The 16045-nt window shown below is 47.4% G+C and overlaps 1 protein-coding gene across 1 annotated transcript in view; it reads right to left on the bottom strand.

Moving 5' to 3' along the window:
* Positions 1-14168, bottom strand: part of TAB2 (TGF-beta activated kinase 1 (MAP3K7) binding protein 2) — a 66624-nt gene extending 52456 nt beyond the window's left edge. The window contains exon 1 of the mRNA XM_078877313.1: positions 13832-14168. The gene's annotated coding sequence lies outside the window, so the exon portion shown is untranslated. The remainder of the gene's footprint in view (positions 1-13831) is intronic.
* Between the last annotated feature and the right edge of the window lie 1877 nt (positions 14169-16045).

Raw genomic sequence — 16045 nt, 5'->3', positions numbered from 1 at the left:
AGATATCGGCTGCTATTGGAATGTTCCATTCACCACGGGGGGGGTGCACCGTGCGCGGTTCGTCCGCCCAGAACACCAAAGAGCCCAACCAATCGGCCTCTTCCACCTATCGGGCACCGTGACATTGGCCGCGCTCCGCATTCTTCCCGGTCGTTCGTTGGCGTTAACCTTCGGTGGGGTAATCGAACTGGTGTCGACTAAACACGAGGGTGGACTGATCGATCAGGACGGGGTGGGGGGGTGCTCATCTCTCTCGGCAGTAGCCAGCACGCAGAGGGTGGGGGGGGGTATGGCGGGGGGGGTATGGCGGGGGGGGGCAAATCCACGCTTGAGGAATGTGTGTGGCTAAAAATATCCCGGGGCAAAAGGAAATAGCCTTCAGCAAAAGCCGCGTGGTGCCAACTCTCCTCCTCCTCGCGAGCGCCAGCCAGCACGCCAGCCCGCACACACGCACGCGTCCACACAGGCGGCTCTCGCCATTCTCGGGATTGTATTATTTCCCTTCTACGTGACTTTACCGAAAGAACCAAAAAGATGAATCCCTGCAGTCACGAAAGCTTTAAATCGAAATTTGTAAAAAGTAGTCAAAAAGAGGAAGGGAAATTAGCGGAGACCCGCGGCCTCCTTGCAGACAAACCCCCCCCCCTCGTTGTGTGTGGCTCCCTCCCTTCCCTCCCCCCACACTTAAAAAGCTGCCGAGCCGAATCTCAAAACCAAAACAACTGCCGTGCGTATTGGTTGTGCAGCAAAAGTGCCGTTCGCGACGTGCACTGCAGTGGTGGTCTGCGTTACGTGCAACCGCAGGAGCATATGCGGAGCGTTTCGGCTAAGAGAAGGAATTCGCAGCAGCAACAACAACAACAAAAACAAAAGCCATAAATCTTTAGAGAAAAGTATTATCTGCGATCTTCGTGCCGCGTATTTTTTTTCCAGACTCCAATGTACCTCATTGCGATGCTATCGAGGCGAACAAATCGCGCGCTGCTTTGTGTTGCGGAAGACGATCAGATACTTTTGATTTTTAAAACAAGCTTGCCTTTGAAAAGTCCGCGGTGATATTGCGGTAATAAATAACAAGTCGCTGGTATTACACGTGTGCTTTCCAACAAGGTGAGGGGGGGGGAACTACAAAAGGCGATTCTGCAGCGTGATAACAACACCCATCAGATTGATGAGTGTATATGATGACTAAAACAAAGACGCTAGGTACGGACTTGGGTGCACTCTCGCACACGTGGACTGGCATTGCAGAAAACACGTCCACATACAGTGCGCTATTACATAAGGTCACCACAACCAGTTAGCCACATGTAAAAAAAACACAATACAAAAACAACTGTTTAAGTGCTATAAAAAACACAGCGTAATGTTTTACAAATGCAGAAAAGGAGTTGCTTTGTTAAGCCCTAAGAGTGCAGCTGGCAGAGAAAAGCACTTTACGACGACCCATAAAAAGGCAGTGGCGGTGGTGGGACTACTGCTGACTGTGCACGTGAAGCGCGTGTGGAGGGTTTTGGTTATTTTTGCGCTTCCCATTTCTTTTCAAGATTTCTTCCCCAGGTGAGTCAGGGAGATGCAGCACACGCTATGAATGGACGAGTGCGAGGATGTTGTGTGTGTGTGTCGAGAGCGTACGTGTACTTTACACGAGTGGGCATTTTTGTTCGTGCTGCACGTGTGCTCGCACACAAAAGAAAGCGCAGGTGGTTTGATAACTTTGCTAGCTAATACCCCGCCACCCCCCACACCCCCCCCCACCCAGAACGTTAAGAGCAGGCCAAGGTTAAATTTGGAGCAGGCTGTGAACCCAGGACCCATAGGAGCATGTGGTGACCACCAGACCACCGTGCTACAGCATCAACAACAATAGTATCACTCACTCATTGTATTGCCAGTGATGTGCACAGCCGATGACCAAATCACCCAGAATACGCCCACGCTTGTAAGGTCTTGGAAGCCAAGCAGGATTTGAGCCTGGATTAGTGCTTGAATGGGTGATCGCCATGCACACACGGGATCAAGTTTCAAGTTTTCATTTATTAGGTATAGCCCTGTGAGCCATGCGGCTCTTGAGTCGGGTGCAACCGCAACAAACAAAATATGAACAGAGAACATCTGAAAGCGACGACATGAGGGCTGCGAGTTTGGTGGGTAGCAGTAGGCACTGCGTAAAGATTAAGTTGGCCTCTACTTATATGCTCTCGCATCTATGCTCCTCCATGCATTCACCAACCTCCACTGGCCTGCATTGTGAAGTATGGTCAAACAATCGTTGTGACCAACTTGGCATTATGCACAACACAATGTGCAAAATGATTCTGTTCAAGGAGTTCTCATGCCCTTTGAGTTAAAACAGTCAACTCCAGCAGCACGCAACTCGTGGCTACAGCATAGTCGGGCCGTGCGGACAGCTGGCTGCAGGCTGCTGCACGGTGAAACGGCATTGCCCGAGAGGCAAAACCCAGCTCGGCAGAAACTAAAAACCCAGGGCACGAATTATGCTGCTCATTATAAATTCTTCCCAGCTTTCGTGAGAATCAATAGCGGCTTTATTATTTGTTGAACAATAATCACGATTGGACGTGATGACTCTGGGCACAAACTCTCTCTCTCTCTCCTTGGACCCAGGCGGACCGCGGCAATTCTTTTGTTTGAAAATCGATGCTGCCAAAAGTAACCAATACACGACCCTATGGCAATGCCAACCACACCACACATCCACAAGGACTTGTTTGTACCGCAACTTGCACATGCTGCACAATGGGCCACTTTTATACAAAGCATGCATTAATTTGCAAAGGAATACACAATAACTCTTATGCTATTTAAAGCCTGCCCATTAAAACAAATCCTGCTTCATAATTATCTACAATGCATATATATCTATCATACAAATTGACACGAATAAAACTTACAATTTTAAAAAAGATGAAAGTTCAGGACATGATATTAATCAAATTAGCCGATTCCAATGGTGGCCTTTTTTTGTACATTTAACTAATTGAATTTTAGAATTAATTAATGTTGTATGAGGTCAGGCCCACAGCTTATTTTACACAGCGTCGATGTGTAAGGTTGTCAAAGGTAGGTGGAGAGTGTCATGTAAACGGACAGTTTTTTTGTTATCAATCTACTGCTGAATCAGGGCTACCCCACGTCACAGCGGTAGTGGGGGGTTATCTGACCACACTTTCCCATGCCGGTCAAAGTGGGTTGGTAAAGATGGGGTGCATAGATGTGGGAACAGAGACATACAGCACAGCAAGCGATGCTGCCGCACTGCCCCCTATTGCCCATGAAATAGCCCCACAGTCCGTTGACAACTTGTATATTGTAATCGCCCATACAAGCACTGCCCCCCCCCCGCTCAACCTTGTTTAAAAAATCTGATGAAATCCAGGTGCATTCTGAGTGAATGAGCCATAGGTGAATGTAGCAGCAGTGTCTTAATGTGTCGTGTTTACAAGCACTACCTGTTTTCCAATGACGACGTGAGGCCCATTAACTTTGTCTCGAAGCCACGTGAATACAGACTTGTGGCCCCTGACAACTTATTTTTTTGTTGAACATTGCCGTTTTGCTGCTTACAAAACAAGCCTGCGCACACTGTACGGATGACTAAATGTAAACACAGACAGACGGAGGCATCAGAACTCCCCAACTCAGACAGGGGCCGATGCGTGGCCAGGAAATGTTAAAATTATTTTAAACAACATTAGGACGTGATTCATGGGAGGGAAGGGTAATTTTCATCCGCTCCAGCACCACGACCACACTTCGACATGCCCGTGCCATTACCACCGCAGCGGCGGCAGCAGTGGCAGTAGCGTGTGGCGACATCTCACGGTAACAAACGTGCTATTTCAGACACCGCTCGGCCTCAAAGGGATGGCTCGCAACGCAACTCAACGGCCTGACTACAGCCAGCCACAAGTTACTGGGCAAAAAGGGCTACCTCCACATTTCGAGGTCTTACGGGTTTGATAATCACTGCATCGCGCGGTTTCGGACGCGTTTCTGCGGCCGTCTGGAACGTTCTTCCTTCTGATATTAGGAAGCCACTGAAGCTTTGCACTTTTAAATAAAGATTGAAAACTAATTTCTTGAAAACTGCTTTTTGTGTAAGTTTGTCCTTCCCCCGTTAGCACGGTTGGCTACGTACGGTGCGAAAGATGTTCAACATACATACACACATCAATGTCCATTGTGAAGTTGCCAAGGAGATGGGGTCAGAGCATTGAACTGGCATTTGCCGAGATACCCGGGTTAGAATCCAGGTTTCAGCCACCTGCGATTAAACCACTGATGGTGTCAGCCTGGTCACAAATGATTGCACGAAAAAAAACACCGGATAAAATATGAAATTTTGGTTTGATTGATTGACAGGCAATACTCAAAACAGCAAATTGGTGGTCTCAAGCAAGTGACCAATGAAAACACCAAACACGCATCAAAATAAATTTTGTTTTTTATTTACTTCCGCCTATTTAATATCTGAATGACGTGCAATGATCATGCTTTTCAGGGCAAATATAATAAGGTGTGCCTTTAGTGTTGATGAAGATAACAGGTGAATTGACTTCAGAAGTAATTCTGTGACATCATCTTCTGGGGCTATTCTCCAACACAGGATGGTGCACTGCTTGCTGCTAGAGTTCTAAACAGAGATTTATTTGTCTAATGACATCACGCCAGTAGCATAACTGGAATATAACTCGGAGGGGAAAAAATAGTTTAACAAGGCAGGCAAGGCAGGCAAACTCTGCTTCGTGCTAAAGAAAAGTGTGTTCTTTTAACAGTCCTTGCAATAAGAATTTCCAGACCATAAAGTTTTACAACCTACAGGTTATTGCACCACATAATAAAACCTAAAAGCACGAGTGGAAATCGGTTACGGATCTAATTACTTCATAAATAACAATATGAAATTGCGTAAAGAAAAACATCAACTGTAATTTAATTTCACGCAAGTTATTTTTTAAAGCAAAAATTTGAGAAATCCAACTCATACAATTCTCCACCCATGGGTAAAAGTAAAATATATCTGGCTCTGTTTCTTATTTATCCATGCAACAGGCAGGTCAAAGGGTTTGTTCCATGGGAAACGTTACATTTAGTGATCATAATCAGAATAATAAGTGTTACTTATGCATTTCTTAAAGGATGAAAAACACCACATTTAAAGAGATCCTCCTTTGTGGCATTTGAGTGAAGGCTCATCTTTTCATCTAAAAGGTAAAAGTATAGAACCCTGTAGAATGCTTGCACTTGGCACTGCTGGCAGAAAAGCCTCAACTAAACAAAGTCTCAACTAGAGGGATCTCTACAGAGCCCCTCAAGAGGAAACGTAGTCTACTCTTCCACTCCGACCAAACATTTCGGAATAGGTGGGTAATACCCACACTTTAAACTCACCACGCAAGACCTGCCGATCAACTAACCGTTGCCGTACCTATTTACTGCATACTGTTAGGTGGACAGAGATGGGGGGGGGGGAATTTACGAAGATTGCACCACTGTTCCAACAGACACAACTGAGAGATTTCACTGCGCTGGAGAACCCTTAGGTTGCGAGAAACAGTGTGCAACCCATTGCATCGTGAGAGCATCCATAATACTCTTTGGTTTTACAGGTAGGAACAACAGTTCCACACTGCCCACCAGGGATTATTTGTCTGTCTGTCTGTCGTGCAGAGCCCCTCCCAAACATGTACGCTCTCGGATTGGTTGAACCGAGTTCCTACCTGCCCACTCCGAAGGAACGTGTTCGGTAAAATCACGTAGGTAAAAAATCAAATCAAATAAATGAAAACAACTAAATTAAATCATGACGTTTCGGGCGCAACACAAGCGTCCTTCTTCAGGTGGGGACAACGTAGCGAAAGCACAACCGCTTAAGTGTGTCTGACACAAAGAGTATGAATCCTTGCGGTCACGAAAGCTTCAAATCTAGCATCCATAATCTTTTCATCTCTCGCTCAACTCATTATGGGGCAACGTTATTTTCATAACTTTTTAAAATAAAAAAATAAAAACAAAAGTTATGGAAACATTAAAGCATAACATACCGTGGCAAAGCGACTGAAAAATAATACAATAGTAAAACAAAATAAAGTACGAATTTTATGAACATTAAAAAGGTGTTTCTGAGCCCCACGGTTTGGAGGCAGAGCGAGATTAAATCTGGTGGACATACTGGGGGGGGGGGGACAAGCGCTTAAAAGTTTGTGCACGATCCAGGGAATTTAAACAACGTGAAAAGCAACACTCCTCCTTGCGTTTGCGGCAAAACCTGGAAACGAAGGCTTGCTGCCAACGAAAATTACTTTTCAAGATTACAGGGAGACAGTAAGATAAGCCTTTGAAATTTGACACACTGCACAATTATTTGGTTCGGTTGCTAAAAACATCGGTAAGCCTCGTGAGCTGGGTTCTAGAAAATGCACAAAAAATGCACGCATCAAATTAATTATATTCCGAATTTCACGGAGTAGAAGTACGTAATGGAAAAGTTATTTTCTCGAGTTTTTATGAGAGAAAAAAGACACCAAGGTAAGGCTTTCCATATTCCAAAATACTTGGCATGGCGGAGCATCAAACACACCATGGAAAAGCAGCTCGCAGGTCCAAAAGGTATTGTTTCGCGGCATTTTGGTCGTGTGCAGCGGGGGATGTTCTATTAATACACTTGACCTACAAGCGAGTCCGGATGATACACGCGGTCACGGATTACGGCTTTCGGCACGGGCTGACAAAGTGGCGAGTGAGAGAGAGGCGGGCAATTAAAGTGCGGGAAGCCACGCGGCTGGCCGGACCCGCTGCGCTCGCTGCAAGGCGCAGAGGGCCTTGGCAGTGGGCCAGCACGTCACAGCTGACGGTGCCGGCACGGCGCCCCGCAGGTACCCACCCGCAGGGTCACGTATGCGCCATCGCTCAGTGCCCAACTCTGCCACCCAATCCAAAACTCGTAAATGTCACAGGGGCTCAGTGAACTCTTTCTCCCGTGAGCCAGAGTGATGGCGGGAAAACATTAAACTATTTTTAACAACAATTTTTTTTTATTCGTGAGGTTAAGGCCCACTGAGCTGTATAGCTGATTTTTCAGAAGCGGCATAGCCACAAATGATAGCTCAACTAAGTGGCTTATCACGTGGAAATTTATTGCAGCCAAATACTCGAAACGCACGTTTTTAAATATGGAGGGAAAATCCGGAGGACACGGCGAAAAATCCACGCGACCAGTGAGAACACGCAAACTCCAAAAATACAGGCGTCAGTCGGGATCGAACCCACGATCTCCTGTAGACTAGGCAAGGTATTTAACACCTCGCCACCATGGCGTCCATGCTGTTGCTTTGTAAATTTAGGCACTTTGAGATCTGTGTACATGTGGTACGTGAGCTTAAATTGGCATTGAAAGTCTTGCATAAAACAAATTAAAATTGTTATTTCAAGCGTAGAATTAAGGCAAAAAGCCTGAGAGAAGATATTCTCACATGGCCAAAACCGGAAGAAAACACTTGGGATTCCAAGTGGCTGCAAGCTAAATTGAGGTTTTATTAATTTTATATACTGTACTTTACCGGAAGCAACAACCTAGATAGCGTGCATTATTCGAAATATTGTTAAGAGTAATAAAATAAGAATATTTTTCGATTTAAAGCTTTCGTGACTGCAGGGATTCATCTTCTTGGTTCTTTCGGTAAAGTCACGTAGAAGGGAAGTAATAAAATAATAAAAATAAAACATAATAAAATAATTCTCACGACGTTTCGGCCACAACGCAAGCAGCCATCCTCAGGTGAAGACCAGGTCTGTAATTCTCACGACGTTTCGGCCACAACGCAAGCAGCCGTCCTCAGGTGAAACCAGGTCTGTCGGGGAGACAGCGTCTGAATGGGATTCCAAGTGGCTCCCCGATAGACCTGGTCTTCACCTGAGGACGGCTGCTTGCGTTGTGGCCGAAACGTCGTGAGAATTATTTTATTATGTTTTATTTTTATTATTTTATCACTTCCCTTCTACGTGACTTTACCGAAAGAACCAAGAAGATGACACCAATTTGTCAATCCATTGCTGGATGAGGTCCTCCCCATACCGTTTGCGTCACAGGGGTTGTTTGACAATACCTAACCACGTTGGTCATTGCGGATTGGTAAAGGGGGACACACAGGGCCAGTTCTGATATCACTCGCCACTGACACTAGCTGTAGCCGGGAATCGCGCTCAGACCGCCAGGTTAATAGCGCAGTGCGTTAATCACTGCGACACCGCTCCACGATGCATTTAAAACTTGGAGGAGTTACGATGGAGTGGTTGGTTAGCATACTGCGCTACAAACTCTGTGAACAGAGTTCAATTCTCAACTGTGGCAACGGATATGTGAACTGGCCATGGGTCTTCCTTCATCAACCTGCACTTACCAGCCTGAAGTATGGGTCAAACAACCCCCTCCGATGGGGAGCCTTTGATCCGATAGGCTGTAAACATTCCTTTATTATTTTTATAAAAAAATATTTTGACTAATGTACGCTGTCTGGGTTGTTGCTTCCGGTACAGTACAGTATTTCACAATAATAAACTCCAACAAAGGAGGTTTTCAGAGCCACGGTGTAGTCGTCTGGGTTAGACGAGATGTCCGGGTATCACGGCAGAGAGATCTTAACTACCTCGCCTGGTATATAGGAGGTCGTGGGTTCAATCCCGACCTCAAACTGTACATTCGGAATTTGCATGCTCTCCCTGTGTTTGTGTGGATTTTTCTCCGGTTCCTACAGTTTTTCCCTCCACATTTAGTAACATGCATTTTTAATATTTGACTGCGAAAAAGTTCCACATGATAAGCCACTTGTTTAGCTATCATTTCTAGCCAGGTCGCTTCTGAAAAAGAGATACATATCTCAGTGGGCCTTACTTGGTAAAATAAAAATACTTTATAGTTAAGTTTACAGGCCCCATGTTAAGCATTGATTCTCTAAAGCTTTTGTAATTACTCCACAATTGGAATAGAGTACCAATATATGTTTTTTGTTTTACACGATACTTTCAATTCCAATCTGAACTTATATACACGGATCTCAAAGCTGTCACGGATCAGCTACTTGTGCTCGGCACCTTTCCATAAACTCAATGATTGCCAAGTAGATTAGCAGTGACTCACTTTGTCCTGAGATGTTCAAGTAGGATTGCGGGTGAACACTTAAGTGATTCTGAACCAAAAGACATTTGAAACTGAGCGGCTTAAGTCCACGAGGCATGAGGAATTATTTTACAGATTGTGAACACAGTAAAAACTAAAAAAAATTGAGACTTGCCACGGTCACTGGGAGTAAAAAAAAAGAAACCCCAGAAAACAACTTCAGGTGCGAGTGTTCATTCTCTACATGGCGGTGGATTTAGAAAAAAAAAGAAGCAAATCAGAGGCACGCAGCGGGAGGGAGAAGGGGGGGCACAACATGAGACCTAACCCTAACCAAACATACACTGGCACACACTGCGCATTAAACCACACACAGTCAATACGGCCTGGAACATCTGCAAAGCCAACAAAATCGGAGACATCACGGCGGCGGGCGCAGTTAACCACAGATGTCTGATATCAAGGATCTTAACTTCGTGCAAGCCTTCAAAAGTTGCTTCGCATCAAACAGTGGACATCAGCGAAATCACGCCAACGCCTCCACATCCACTCGTAAAACTATTCTACCGGTTTACAAAAGTGCCACTCCCTCTATAGGTGCATGGTTTTCAGCTATTATTAAACCACCGATGGATGAAGGCTTCCCCCCAAGCCGTTGACATCTCTTGCGATCCTCAGAATGAATAAACCACCTAACGTTCATGCATACGAGCTGATGTAATTGCTCCATCTCATCATCGGACGTCCTCTTGGGCAGGTGACCATTACTCGGCCGCCAAGAGGTATACACACACACACTTGCATTGTGTACGCGTACACGTACACGCGCTGTGTTTACATTCAAATATTGTGTATGCACAGAGCTGGGGCATAAACGCGAGGTATTTTAATCACCCCTCCAGCTCTGCGGAGCAGCAAAGGAGGCATCAAAGTTTTTATGGCTCAAGGAAATATTTGAGCAGCCAAAAGCCTCGCACCACCCAAGTGGGCAGGCAGCCCACGTGCTCTCTTCTGCTCCGCACACTGAGCGCTGGCCTTGGGGCTGCCGCGGGTCAATAAGTTCACCAGCAGCTTCAAGGCACCGTGGAGAGTTCAGAAACGCCTATGCCAGCCCTGTTTTTCACACTTTAATGTGCACGCGGGGCCAGGCAGAGAGAGGAGCCTATAACTTCACAGAGCGCTCGCTGTCAGACAGCGCGTCAATTCCACTGCGACGGAAAGGCAGCTTGTGCATTGAGCAGGGCGCCCGTCCCCGCCGCCCCGCGTACATCTTCGGCAAAAAATAATCATGATCCCATGGGGAAAAAAGTCAACTTTTACGAATGTTAAGAAGACACCGTCAAAGGAAAATGCAGAGGTGGGAGTGTAATGGACAATGCCATACAGTGTATTATACGGCATTGGACATGTTTGCTTACAAACGCATTCAGTCCCCTATAAAGCCAATGTTAAATGTTAACTAAGTGCGGTAAAAAGGCCCACCATTGCTGGGTATTGTAATTAAATTCGGTGTAAACTACAAACACTGACTCAGGGCTGTGCACAAGATGTGCAAACTGCGCACGCACATAACGCGCGCGCAGATAGGCACTAAACAGGTCCACAAAGCAAAGACAAAGGGGGCCCGGATTCGCATCTTGACGAAACGGCCAAAACACATCGCGCCTTGGCTATCGGCCACCCCCCTCCCCGCCCGCCTACCATTTGATGATGGAAACTTCGACACGTTTTCGCCAAAAATTGGACCAATGGCAAAGTCCGACAAGCACGTGAATCCGGGGGCCCAAAGACGCAAACGCGCACACAAAGGCACGGGACACGCGCAGAACGGGCACACGGATCAGAAGCCGGGCGCTGATCGTTGGCGTTTTAAGCAAAACAAAAGTGGTTGACGCCAAGGAAAGGGGGGGGCGGGCAAGGGCAGATGGGCTTCCCAGAGAGCCCTGGATGCAAGGGGGGGGGTTAACAGCAGCTCCCACGAGGAGCGCATTCTCATCAGAATCCTGTTCGATCATTTTGAACCAAAATAATCAAACACCAACAACAAATAGAAAAAAGTGTTGAACCTTGCCTAGATGCGCGCTGTGTCTGGCCCTGGTCGTGGCAGTCACCCCTGAATTGAGTCGGAGGGCTCACCCCCCCCCCCGCACTGTGACGGGTCTCGTGCGGCCTCCCGTCTAGAAGTTCAAGCAAAACAAAACACGAGCGAGGAGGAGGAGGGGGGGGGACGGGCAAAACACGCCGCTTAACCAAACCACGACTAACAGGGAGAAGTCAAAAAACAGATCCAAACCACAGAGTTGGGGTGGGGGGGGAAGAGGCAAATGCCACATAGCCTTGCTTGACACAGTGTTCACCAACACTTCACATATGCACGTGTTACAGTCTCTTCTTGTCAATCCGCTGCTGGATGAGGGCCTCCCCACACCGTGTGGGTTCCGTGGGGGAGGGTTTATTTGAGACACTTCACAGCACTGGTTGCTGCCGGTTGGTGAAGGTGGGGAGCACAGATGTACAGTACAACAATGGCTTTTGCTGCTCACGGCGCTTGTGTATATAGCAGGCTCATGCCTGCTTCGTTTCCGAGACCTGACCAGATAGTGCATATTTCGGGTGATTTGCACACAGGCAACACTAGAAAATGTTCAACTGCAGAAGCCTCCCAGATAAATCTTTTGCAATACAATGCCCTGTGAGATGCATAATATATATTACAGACCTTCCTCGCAGCGGACAGGATTCATGTTTTTGTAATTTAGTTCCAGGCCGCTTGTCAATCAATCAGCCAAGTGCTTTAAAGCACAGGGCATCAACTATATATATAAAGGAATGATGCTACCAAACAGTATTTAACATTCACTTTACGTTGTTAAAAGATTAATTTTGTTGTTGTTAAATTGTCCCCTTATTCTATAGCGGTTGCGCAGTGACACGGCGGCCAGCGCATTGTAGTATGGGACCCAGCAAGCTGAGTTTGATACCCGGCCACGGCTGACATCCGTGGTGAGTGATGTATCTTGAACCAGTCCTGTGCCTGCCCCCCCCATTCACCACACACGCACTGACTCAGCGTGGTTGCAGTGTGGTCAACCCCCATGACTCACACGGGGGGGGGGGTGAGGTGTCCTTCACATATCAGTGGATTGACAAAAAAACAACCGTAAAATACCTTGCATTACAAGATCGATAAACGTTCCTTAGCCGTGCTGGAAACTCGACATTCACATGGCCGTGGCCAGTCCATCCTTGACACAGCAGTGTTTGACTTCCGTGCACCGAGCGGTGCAACCAATGCGAGTGGTACTTTTTTTTACCAACACCCAAGCCACAACAACAGTATCGAAGACGATATCGATGAGGATCAATCGGATGATATCGATGGTGACGACAACGATGTTTGCTGCTGCTGTTGCTGATGTGATGAAAGACGACACGACCAAAAAAAACCAGCCGAGTTCAAACAACGGACACTCACACATTTGCCCTCTCTTCCATGTACTCCGTAGCCCACTGACGTCGCAACAAGTTGCACAATTACATTCACGAACGCGACGCAACATTAAGGACAAAATAGAGGAACACGTGGATGAATACGTCCGCGGGGGTGGGGAGAGGGTGACACGATTTCAACTATCGAGAAAGTCATCAACTCTTTTGAACGACTGCTGACGATGGGACACGACTACAACGTGACAGGCAAACACCAATGAACGAAACGCGTCCGAAAAATCTCGTCACTCGGAGATGGAGCTGCGAAATTCGCTTATTCGCGGTGGATTCTTATTATTATTTATTGGTGAGAGACGTCGGTTGTATTGGAAGGAGTCATTTTAATTCGGTAGCGAATTGGCCATGGGCTGCTTGATGATGTATAAGCTGTTACTGATCATATGCCATGACGACACGAACATTCGGCTCTACAATAGCCAGGAGGTTTAAACTCACGACCGACACTTACAATCCGAACCAACAAACACCCTTCAACAGCACCACGTCCCAACAACATTCATACTTGTTGAGTGTTAAATAAACAACAAAGTATAAGCATAATTTACGACACCGGGAATTTAACTTAGGCGCGCTGCCCACTAAGCCACCCATCTACACAGCAAACTCCACCATCACAATTGCGGATACCATCACAGATGCCATCAACTACAGCTGCTGACACCACCACCACCATGGGCACCACCATCACTAACAACCACAAACACCATCACCACAACCGTAGTCACCACTGACACCACCAAAGAGACCATGACCACCAAACGATGCCACCGACCACCGTGACCAACACCACCACCACAGACATCACGAACAACCACCACAGACACCATCATCACTGCCATTAACACCACATACACCATCACAACCACCATCACCATAACCACCAACAACAACCACCACCACAACCAGATGACCATCACCAACAACCTCAAGACTCCACCATTACCACAACCACCACCCTCACCACGATCGCTACCGGCACCAACCACAAACATCTCTCTCTTAATCAATCGACACAGACACTTAATGCGACCACGACAATTCGTGACGAACGCGTCTCAACAACCGCTCCGCCCGGGGGACTTCCATCAGTTTCCACCTTGCCCACCTGAGGGCCGGGACGAGGCCCGTGGTCTGTGAGAAATGTCGCCAATCGGTGCCACATCACCTGGCGGCTCAGCTCACCTGTCCGTGAGGAGGAGATGAAGGCGACACCGCCGATTCAGACGACGACGACGACGATGATGATGGTGGTGATGATGATGAAGATGAGAAATCGAACGTTGAGAGAGACGCGGGATACGGATACAACCCTCGGGATGCGGGGTGAAGGGGTGTGGGGGTAGGGGGGGGTGTATTGGCTACGTGGGGAGGGAGGGGTGGGGGTAGCAGGGCGAGACGAGGCAGGGCCGGGCGAGAGGTCGGACCGGGGGGGATGAGGCCGAGGGAGGCTCGGGTCAGGCGGGCCGGGGGGCCGCCGCCGCCGCCTCGGAGCCGATTATGGCGGCCGAGGGCCGAGCTGCCTGGTGAGGGGAGGGGCTGGGGGAGAGGGGCGGGGCTGGGCGGGGAGTGGGCGGGGCTAATGGGGGAAGTGGGCGTGAGTTAGGAGGGGAACCCCCCCGCCTCTCTCTCTCGCCGATGCCAGTGTCTCGCGAGAGTTGCAAGGGCGCGCATCTCGCGAGAAGTGGCCACGTGGACAAGGGGCTCTGCATGCGCTCCACGTGGGGCAGCGGGGGGGGGGGTTCTTCTACGGCCGCTTGAAGTTGGCGGTTCGCGGGTGGTCAGATGATGTGTGTGGATGTGTGTGGATGTGTGGAGGGGGAGAGAAGGTACCACCCGTGCTTAGGCGTGGTGGTTGGTGGTGGTTGTTGTGACGATGATTAAAATACATCTGGGGCAGCAACAACAACAAATTAAGCGTGCAACTTTTCGCGCGTGTTGAGAGTCAATGTCGTTTTTTTTTTACGATTCTGGACTGTAGAATGCCAATACAGAATGGATAATTCTGAACGTGACAAACAAAAAAAACAGCACCGCGTTCGAAGAGAAGCAGAACTTAGCCTTGATCGTGTTGGGGATTGTTGGCAGCGGTGGGGGGCAGCAGAGGGCAGTTCAGCAAAAGTTATTGCACCGTACAATACTCGTGCTGCTGCATCGTTTATGGTTCATCGTCTTCATCCAGCACTGACCAGCAAGAGTGAAGCGTCGTCAGCTAATCGTCACGACCGGCAACGGCATGGGGAGGCCCCCCCCCATCCAAAAGGGCTGTGTACATGACATGCCAGTGTTGCCCCCCATGAGTTGTCTACCTACAGACAGGCTTTTTGGTTGAGTTTCCTCCCATTCTAGTTTAGGATAATCATCCCAATCCGATTCTTGGACACTTCATGCCATTTTTTAAATCCTTTATATTAAGTTCACTTGCTTGCTCGCTTAGGACCGTGCAAATCTTTCGGTCGTTTTTTAACCCACTTCCCGTGATCCAATCGAGCTGACATTTTCCCATACAGACTCGTTGTCCGTAACAATTAATGTTCGTGAATTTTTTTTCCAAAATTTTACACTTTTTAGGACAAAAATATATTTAATTACCAATTGCTTAATGCTGCCATGCAATCATGTGACCCATAGGTGGCAGCCATCTCAAGCCAGAGGACGAGAGGACTCTAGCCGCCACGCATATAAAGGATTTATAGTGAAAAACTTCGTTTTTACGGGTTATATTATATACCTCTTGGGTGTTACGTATCTCCAATGTCCCAGGTCCTTCCATCGGCATGCTTTCAACTCTTGACTACTCCCATTGCTGGTGTAATGATGCCTTCTCTGTATCTTGCCAATTCGACTTTCCCCCAGGGTTTGCTAACTTTTCCACAGAAAATCCCGGACATAATTCCCAGCCGAGGTGCTAGCAGCACTGCAGTTATACTGTGATAAAGTTCAGCACAAATGGCACAAAATCTCGGTAGAAATCAATTCTTAATTACCCAAATGTCAATTCGAGGACTGGGTCAAAATCGGACAGGTGACAATCATAGATAAACTTAACTGTTTTATTTCTACTTCTCGACTAACTCGTTAATTTAAATAGCTTATTTTTGCACATTCTTGCGTAACATGTTTTTGTGTTGTGTATACATTTTTTTGTATTTTGCATTTGTTTACTATCCTAAATTGCTGAGATGTGGACTCGAGTCATGTGACTTGGACTCGAGTCAGACTCGAGTCATGAATTTGATGACTTGCGACTCGACTTGGACTTGCATAACAATGACTTTGTCCCACCTCTGAGATGTGGACTCGAGTCATGTGACTTGGACTCGAGTCAGACTCGAGTCATGAATTTGATGACTTGCGACTCGACTTGGACTTGCATAACAATGACTTTGTCCCACCTCT

Source organism: Lampetra fluviatilis, chromosome 47, assembly GCF_964198595.1.
Source record: "Lampetra fluviatilis chromosome 47, kcLamFluv1.1, whole genome shotgun sequence".
Taxonomy (NCBI): Eukaryota; Metazoa; Chordata; class Hyperoartia; order Petromyzontiformes; family Petromyzontidae; genus Lampetra; species Lampetra fluviatilis.
The sequence above is the reverse complement of the archived record's forward strand: the minus strand, read 5'-3'. Positions and strand labels throughout refer to the sequence as shown.